The following is an 8,027-nucleotide window of genomic DNA, read 5'->3' on the forward strand; positions in this document are numbered from 1 at the left end:
TGGCAAAATACCTTCCGTGGGCCAAATCCACTGCCCCCTATCTTCACGTGGTCCACAAGCTATAAGCGAGTCTTAACATTTCCAAGTGGTTGGGACGCAATCCAAAGAAGAAGAATGTGTTTTGACACGTGAAAACGACATGAAATCCAACTTTTCTTTGTTTTTAAATAGCCTGTGTTCTTCGGATCCGCGTTAAGTTTAAGGAAAAACTGCCCAGGAAGCACAGAATTACCAGCACTCCAGGTTCTCCCGTGACTATCACCTTGCGCTAGTGGGGTACATTTGTTACAACAGATGAGCCAATATAGACACATTATCAACAGATGAGCCAATATAGACACATTATCATTAACTAAAGTTAATCACGAGGGTTCACTCGACGGTGACCAGGGGGTTGGGCAAATTAACGGCATGTATCCACCGTTACAGTATCACACAGAGTAGTTTCACTGCCTTACAAATCCTTTGCATGTGGACATAGCCTTCACTTATTCGTCCCTCTCTCCTTCCCCCCAAATCCCTGGCATCCGCAGACCTTTTTACTGTCTCCATAGTCTTGCCTTTCCTAGAACGTCATGTAGCTGGAATTGTGTAGCATGTAACCCTTTCAGAATGCCTTCTTTCACTTAGTAACAGACATGTAACTTCCCTCCACTCTTTTCATGGCTTGTGAGCTCGTTTCTCTTTAGAGCTGAATGAGATTCTATTGTCTGGATGTCCCACGGCTGATTTATCTGTTCACCTACTGAAGGACATCGTGGTTGTTTCCAAATTTTGGCGATTATGAAGAAGGCTGCTGTCAACATCCGCGCGCAGGTTTTGTGTGGACGTAAATTTTCAACTCATGGGGCAAACACCAAGGAACGCAACTGCTGGATTGGATGATAAAAGTATGATTAGTTTTGTTGGAGACCGCCAAAACGTCTTCCAAAGTGGCTGGACCATTTTGCAACCCCACGAGCCAAGAATGGGAATTCCTGTGGCTCCCTGTCCTCACCAGCATTTGGTGTTGTCAGCGGTTTGGATTTTAGCCATTCTAATAGGTGTGCAGTGGTATCTTCTTGTTGTTTTAATTTGCAATTCCCCAACGGCTTAGGATGTTGACTATTTTTCTGTATGTTTACCGGCTCTCTGTACATCTTCTTTGGTGAGGTGTTTGCACGGATCTTATGCTCATTTTTTAATAGGGCTGTCTGTTTTTCTTACTGTTGAGTTTTGAGAGTTCTTTATATATTTTTGGGGTACCAGTTCCTTCATCAGACGTATTTTGCAAATATTTTCTCCCACTCTGTGGCTTCTCTTTCCATTCTTTTAACAATGAAATTCACATTTGAATGTCCATAAATAAAATTTTACTGGAACACAGACATGCCCATTGGCTCACCCATTGTCTGTGGCTAATTTCACACTATATCAACACAGTTGCGACAGAGCCCAAGAGCCTGCAAAGCCGAAAATATTTACCAACGGTCCCTTTCCAGAGAAGTTTACCGACCTCTGATTTAGGGCATCATCGCCATTCCCTCCTTACTGGGCCTGCCATTTTCCCCGAAAAGCAATTTTCATGGACAACGATCAGGATCAAATAGTCCCTTCTGGGGTCGCTGGGTTGAAGTGTGTCAAATTCTGGCCCAAGTGGCCACTTGGCTTTTGGTGCGTCACTCTTTCACGGCCTGGTTTTGACTCCAGCCGGCCTCGCTCAAGGTCCCCCTGACCCGAGAGAGCGCTGATGGGGCAGCCTGAACTCTCCTGCCTTTGAGGTTGCGTATCTGCTCTGCCTCCTCCCTGTGAGGCCAGCCTAGCATCACCCCATCTCCCACACCGCCCAGCAGCCCGGGCTTCCCCGTGTGGGGAGTCGATCGCCCCCTGAAGGTGAATCTGTGTTACTGCAGGGACATCGCCCCTGCAGGCAGGAATGCTTGTTTGCCAGCCTGTCTTCTCCAGGGGGTTCCCACGTTGTCCGCCTCCCCGCCCACCCCACGGGCTCACTTTGTGTTGAATTCCCGCCCCCTAAACTTTTGAGGATGACACTCTGAAGATTTCTTTCATCCCAGTTTCTCCTCCCAACAGCAGTAATCAATTCCAGCACAGGGGTGTCAGATAATTAAAACCAGCTCCATGCTTTTGCATTTTCCAGTTTCCACATAGCTGCCAGCCTGATTCCCGCCCCCCCTCCTCTATATTTCTTGCCTTTGATTTTTTTTCGTGTCTTTAACATTTGGTCTTTTTTTTTTTTTCCTTTTCCAATAAGTGAAAAAAATGTAAATCTAGAAAAATGTAGGCAGATGTATGCTCTTTTTCTGGCTAAGTTTTCTCTCTTTAACTATAATAGTGTGACAAGTAAAGAGAAACAGAGAGACTTACACATTCTGTCTGGTCTTTCCTCTGCTGCCAGCTATTTCTGACTGCTTGGCATCTGACGTAAATCAATTTTCTTCCCAAACATGCATCTTCTGCCTCCCGCAGAGCCTTCGCTGGGGGCTCAGGCAGGCCATAGCCTAGCTGGTTCCTGGCTGCTCATAAAAATAATTTATCATAATTTATTGAGCACTTACTATGCGCCAGCACTTTGCTAAGGGCCCTTATATTTCGAGGCACTGAAAAGAACACAAGCTAGGTAACTCTCTGCCCGTGCTTTCTCTTACCGTAGGTAGAATAGGTGGGTAATAAGCCTAGACTCTGACATCAGATGGCCTGAGTTCGAGTCCTGGCTTTGCCACCCATCAGCTGTGTGATCTTGGGCTTTATTTATTTATTTATTTATTTATTTATTTACGAGAGACAGGGAGTGCGAGCGTGTGCGTGAGTGGGGCCGAGGGGCAGAGGGAGTGGGAGAGAGAATCTTAAGCAGGCCTGACGCCCAGCACAGAGCCCGACGTGGCCCTTGTTCTCACAACCCTGAGATCATGACCTAAGTTGAAATTGAGGGTCGATGCTTAACCACTGACCCACCCGGGCGCCCCCTCCCCCACCTCAGCTTTTTGAACCTCGGTTTCCCCCTGTATAAAATGAGGATTCTTTTTTTTTAATGTTTATTTATTTTTGGGGGGGGGGGTCCAGGAGCAGAGAAAGAGGGAGACACAGAATGGGAAGCAGGCTCCAGGCTCTGAGCTGTCAGCACAGAGCCCGACCCAGGGCTCGAACCCGCGAACTGTGAGATCGTGACCTGAGCCGAAGTCAGACGCTCAACCGACTGAGCCACCCGGTGCTCCTAAAGTGAGGATTCTTAATAGTGTTTATCTCATAGGGTTGTTCTGAGAATTACGCTGTTTTAAGATTGGTGCAGCTTTGAACTGATGCGTGGCGAGCACGTGGTGAGGGCAGGAAGTGGCCTGCAGTGGCCAAGCCCGGGGAATCAGGCTGGTGTTGAGTGCTACCCTCTGCTCCCTGCTCAACCCGCTGGGCAATGGGGCGAGCTAGTGAGACAGAGGAGGTCTGCCTTGTACAGCCAACACACACACACACACACACACACACACACACACACACACACACACAGCTCTTCTGTAAGAAGTACATTGGGTTAGTTCCTAAGTGTTGCCTTTTCTGTAAAACTTCCAGTCATCCCAGGGGCTCTCCAGGGTTTAGGTCTCGTATGCGGGCCTCATCGTCGGTCCCCCTGCCTCTGCATCCCAGCCCCATGCAATCAGCCCCACAGCCTCCCTCCGGAATTCCTCCAGAATCCGTCCACATCTTGCCAATCTTCATCTGAGTCCAGGCCAGGACTCGGGTTCTTGCAGCCACTTTCTCCCTGCTCCCCCGACCTCCCTCAGCCTCTTGCAACTGACTATTTTCCTATAGCAATTAGAACGGTCTTCTTAACATGCAAATCACTTTTCTACTTAGACCCTCCAAGGTTTAAGGGAAAACCGCACAGCTTCCACAAGGCCCAAGGATCTGGCCCAGCGGCCCGTTCAGTCTTCCCACCATTCCAGAGACCCACTGGCCTTCTTTCTTATCCTTAACCAAGTTCATCCCTTGGCCTCAGGGCTTTTGCACATGCTGTCCCTCCATTCAGGGGCCTCGACTTGACCCTCTCTCCTGGAGGGATTCCTCTTGGCTTTCAGGTCCCAGTGCAAGTGCCTGCATGGCCCTCCTGGACATCCTGCTCGGCGTGGTACCACTCTGTCCCCACTGCCCAGCCACCCTGTCTCATCACCGCTTTTTGCTTTCTGCAGAGCATGGTCACTGCTGGGAATAAACACGCAATTGACCTATGCATGTGTTTGCTGCTCATCTCCCTTAGCTAGAACGCAAGCTGTCTGTCTGTCCACTCTGCCTTCCCATCCCCACCCCACCCCACCCCCCAAAGTCCTGACCCCAGTGAGTGTTCTGCAAATATTTGGTGAAGAAACTCCTGAATATGTTTAGGAAAAAAAAAACCAGGCCTTTTTCATGGAAAGAAAACATTGTTCTCAAAGATCCATCAGGTTAAGAGTCTGGAGAACTCAGAACAGAGGTTTTATATGATACACTGTAGGGTGGGAAAGAACGTTCCATGGTCAAAGAGCTATGCTCTTGCTCAAAAGAAGATAAAAGTTCAAGCTAAGGAGGTGTGAGGGAGAGTTGTGGATGACACCAGAGGACCCGCAGCGAGGCCTGGTGGCAGAGGGCTGGAGACCCTAGAGCATAGAGAACGTGCAACCCCTTCCTGGGGTCTCTGCACCCGGCAAAGTGCCTCAATGGCAAAGATGCTTCCCTTCCCGAACGCCTGCTCTGGAGTGGCAAGAAAGAGCTTTCTGGGATCCCAGTGCCGGGGGGGGGGGGGGACACAAATCAGGCTGGTTGGGGAACCCGGAGAGGCCTGGCAATAGGAGGAGGGGATACAGAGTGATGTCTGGGGACCTAAGGAAGCAGAGTGGGGCAGGTGTCACAGCAGTGAGTGCAGAATTACGTGGCAGGGGTTAGCACACAGACGAGGCACCTTACACCAGCCTTGCACGCCCCATCGGAAGGAACCGGAGGAGGAGGAGAAATAGGTGCCCCCCCGGCCATGGATGCTGGGAGAGCATGTCAGAGGGGAGAGGAGAAGAAGCCTTAGCTGACTGAGCTTGAGAAAACATGACCTTGACGGTTCATCTCAGACTGGCAAGATTCAGTTTCACCCCCAGGACAGAGGGGTTTGGAGAGTTCAGTTCCGTTGGAGAGAAGTCGTTGGCCTCTCACACATGTGCTGCCGAGCCAGAGCAGACAGGTCATTCTCTTCTCATGACATTCAAGTAACACAGAATGTTCGCTAACGTGTGGTGAGAATTTGCCGGGGGCCCGGCACCGATCTAACATTTGGCTCGGGATTTAGGTCCAGGTCCTTCGTTGCAGGCAACAGAATCCACATTAGCAAACTCGCACCGAAAGGCATCTATTCAAGTTTATTTGTTGGGTTCCTTACGGACTTTTGGACATGACCAGAGAACCAAGCTTGAATGCTACTCAGACCTAGGACAGTACTGGACAACCCTCGGGTCAACAGAGCCCCCAAATGCTCCAGCCCACTGTGTTTACAGAAAGCCCTCTGTTGCTCACAGCTGCAAATTGCCACCCATGGGGTTTGAGACTGAACGTGCAAAAATCCTGTATTTCCCCGGAAGACCCAAGACCAGATACATTTCAAAAAGGCCACTCTCCCAGCCTGCGGCCACCTTCTTCCACAGCTCATTTCCACCTCTGAGTCCCGAGTGAACACAATGGATTCGTGGGTCCCCGATGCAGAGGAGTCCAGGGAACCGGGTTTCCAGCTTTCCAGATGCCACCGTACAGGCAGGAAGCCTGGAAAGGAATCGGGATAGGTGCTGAGTCAGCTGTGCGTGCGATAACATTTCCATTTTCCAGATGAAGAAGCTGAGTCTTCTGATTGAGTCTTTTGATTCTCCTTGAGTCTTGATGGTCAGGAAGGAGCCCCACTCCTCCTGGTTTAGAAGAACTTGAATTGTTTCCCTGTTTTCCCTTAGCACGTAAAAGCCCCCAGGTGCAGCATGTTCAAAAAGCATCCTCCCTCAGAAAACCCACCCCCAAATCAAGAAGAGGTCATAGCTCAAGGACATTGCTCCTTCTCGGGACCACTGTAACATCCCATCTCTCCTGAATTTTCTCTCTAAGCCACCACCTGCCTTCTCCTGCCGGCTCCTCTCTTGGGACCTCTGGCCCAATTTTTATTTGCTGCCCGGGTTCTTTCAGTTTCCCTTCCATTTCTTTGATGTTTCCCTCTGTGTCTGTAACTGCAACTCCTTATCTAACAACAAGGAGGCTATGATTTCAGATTGAAGTCCTTATGAAATTGCCTCTCGACTCACCTTCAAAATTGTTCCCATTTGATACTTGAAGCTCTGCTTCCTCTCCCCCTGGCTCTGCAGAACAGTAGCCGCATTGCAGGATGCATTTCTACAAAACAGTTCAGGCGTTCGCCCCTTCTCTCCGAGGCTGGGCGGGACTCCAGTCTAAGCGTCCTGGGGAGCGCTCCCTCTGTTTGGGGTTCAGCTGTGAGTTGGCTGGGCGGTGACGGTGCCCTGGGAAGTTCTCCTGCCGCCAGCCTACTCCTCGACCTTCTCCTACCTGGAGGCACAGGTGGGGCCTCAGGGAAGGACTTTCATCGGGAAACATCATTCATAGCAATGCCCCAAACCCAGCAAAACTTAAAGGAGGAAGGGAAGGTCAAACAATCCTAAATGTAGGAAGTCACTCACAAACACACCCTGCGTTCCCGGAGTGGATTCGAGTCAACAAAGAGCGTTCAGATTTGAGTTCTAAAAAGGATCCTGCGTCTACCCAGAGGCGCAAGGCGTCTTTGTGACTCGGGCTGACACCATGCCCTTTGCCCTCTTCTCCTGTGCGACCAGGACGCTGGCTTCGTGTAAATGGCCCTTGTCCCCGCTTCTCGAGAAAAGTGAGTCCTTTGCAGCCCCATTGGGCTACCGCAGTTAGGCCCCTCCCAGTGAGGGAGCCAGGGTTTGTCATGTGACCTAGCTCTGGCCAATGGGATAAGGGGAGCTGCCATAGGGAGCTATTTTTGTTTTTTTCCTGGCCAAAAAAGCCGTGGCAAGACAGTCTTTTCTCCATGTTCTTTACTGTATTCAATGTAGGTTGTAACTCATTGAGCTGAAGCTGTCATCTGGTGACCAGGAGGAAAAGGCCAAGAGAACTTCAGGGATGGAGACCGAGAGTCCTGTCCTTTTCAGTTTCTTCTTATGTGAGATCGTTAAATATCTTTACTGGTTATGACGGGAGTGGGAAATTTTTTTCCTGTAAATGGCCAGCCAGTAAATACTTTCAGCTTTTCAAGTCAGCACTCAACCTTGCCGTTGTAGTGGGAAAGCAGATATAAGCAATATGTAAACGAGGGAGTGTGACTGGCTTTCAACAGAACTTGATGAAACTGAACTTTGAATTTCATATAGTTTTCAAATGTCCTGAAATATTTCCTTTTTGGGTTTTTTAAAACTGTTTAAACTGTAAAGATATTCTCAGGTCATGGGCTGCACCAAAGCAGGTCGAAAGCCGGATTTAATCCCTGGGTTGAGGCATTATCAGTGGGTTTTCAGTTACTGGAAGCTGAATGCCTCCTAGAGGATTCTAGCATCCGACTTTCCATTTCACAGGTAACAAAGCTGAGGTCGAGAGTGGGGATGCCCAGCTAGTCTGTGTCAAGGCTAATAAATCTAGATCCTAAAATTCTTGGCAAGTCCAGGATGGTCCCCAAGATACAACACTGCTTCCTGTGCATTTAAATACCGTTTATGGCTGGCTTTTTTCTGGGCTGTGACATTTTCCTTTATGTATGTAATTGCATTTCATTCACACAAAATAAATCAAGGGCCAAGCGGGCACTTCTAGTGAAGACCTACCACATGCCAGGCACTTTACGTTATTTAATCATACAAGTGTGGGGTAGAGATAATTAAGCCTAAGAGAGCCAACCACGCCCTGGTTCACCCAAGAGCAGATGGGGGCTCCAGTGCGACCCCGCCCTCCCTGCCATATCTCGCTTCTTCTCAGGCTCTGGGGCTGAGCACTGCATGTACCCTAATGCAGAA

General features: G+C 49.4%; 1 long non-coding RNA gene across 1 annotated transcript; it reads right to left on the reverse strand.

Annotated features, from left to right (window-relative positions):
* Window positions 1-5,355: 5,355 nt before the first annotated feature.
* On the reverse strand, window positions 5,356-6,975 carry LOC109279234 (uncharacterized). The gene is made up of 2 exons (XR_002086092.2): window positions 6,291-6,975; window positions 5,356-5,766 (listed from the first exon to the last, which is right to left on the reverse strand). It is a non-coding gene; the product is annotated as an uncharacterized LOC109279234 (long non-coding RNA).
* Window positions 6,976-8,027: the final 1,052 nt, after the last annotated feature.

Source organism: Panthera pardus, unplaced genomic scaffold (assembly GCF_024362965.1).
Source record: "Panthera pardus isolate Hobbes unplaced genomic scaffold, ASM2436296v1 HiC_scaffold_12, whole genome shotgun sequence".
Classification (NCBI taxonomy): domain Eukaryota; kingdom Metazoa; phylum Chordata; class Mammalia; order Carnivora; family Felidae; genus Panthera; species Panthera pardus.